The sequence below is a fragment of the Octodon degus genome, unplaced genomic scaffold, assembly GCF_000260255.1.
Source record: "Octodon degus isolate 3935 unplaced genomic scaffold, OctDeg1.0 scaffold00090, whole genome shotgun sequence".
NCBI lineage: Eukaryota > Metazoa > Chordata > Mammalia > Rodentia > Octodontidae > Octodon > Octodon degus.
Window position 1 is genome coordinate 5,611,933 of NW_004524666.1, and position 1,190 is coordinate 5,613,122.

The window sequence follows — 1,190 nt, forward strand, 5'->3', positions numbered from 1 at the left end:
CAAAGTTCTAGTTTGTCGTGGATATGGATAATGTCCATAACACTTACTGGTGTCCAGGTGTCACTTGTGGGACTGAGCTACTGCTATTTCCTTGATATCCACCCTGTAGACCCAGACAGAATCATGCTCCATAGGGTGCAGGAGAAGTCCATTTGTAGAGTATGCAGATGGAAATATTTTGCTGCTGTATACAAAAGAATAACTGAAAGACTACTGTTGTATACCTCTTTTTCTCCTGTGTTTAATTGTTTGCCCTATTTGATGGGTTCTTTCCATTCTCATTCATGGAGTTGTGGTCATTTTGCTCCCTCTCCAGAACATCTTTTAGTAGTCTGTGCTGGCTTGGCTTTGTCATCATTGAATTCTTTAGTAGTTCTTTATCATGGAAATATTTCACTTCTCCATTATACTTGAAAGAGAATTTTGCAGGGTGTATCAGTCTAGGTTGGAATTTGTTTTCTTGCAAGACCTGTAGTACTTTGCTCCATGCTCTTCTTGACTTGATGGTTTGTGAAGAGAAACCTGCCGTTATTCTGATGGGTTTTCCTTTAAATGTGATCTGTTTCTTTTCTTTAGCAGCTTTTAGTATACTGTTCCTGTGCTGAATTTCTGGGATCTTGATTATTATATATTTGGGTGTGTTTTTAATTGTGTTGATATTATTTGGAGTTCTATACTCTTCAGTTACCTGAATGTCAGATAGTTTCCCCATATTTGGGAAGTTTTCTGCTATTACTTCCATCCATATTCTTTTTTATATTATTTATATTGACTCCTTTCTTATTGATGCCTGTTAATCTTATGTTGTTCATCTTTGCATCATCTTGCAGATTTTGAATTATTTTTTCCTGCATCCTAGTTGTTTTTAAGAGATCTTTTCTTACATTTTCACTAGCTGCAATAGTATCTTTAAGGGCTGAAAGCCTATTTTCACTTTCATTCAAACGGTTTTGCAAGGTTGTGGTTGACGTTTTAATTTCCTGTACGTCACTTGGAATCTGCTTCATGCTTTCTGTTTCTTTCCTATATTGCTCATTCAAGGATTCTATCATTTTTCTATTCTCCTTTATTTTTTTAATCAATGTCTTCTTTAGAAGCACTTAGAACTTCTTTCATCATAGTTATCATTTCTTTTTTTACTTCAGAAATTATTTCTGATCTGATTTCCTCCGTATCTTTCTGCAGTTGTT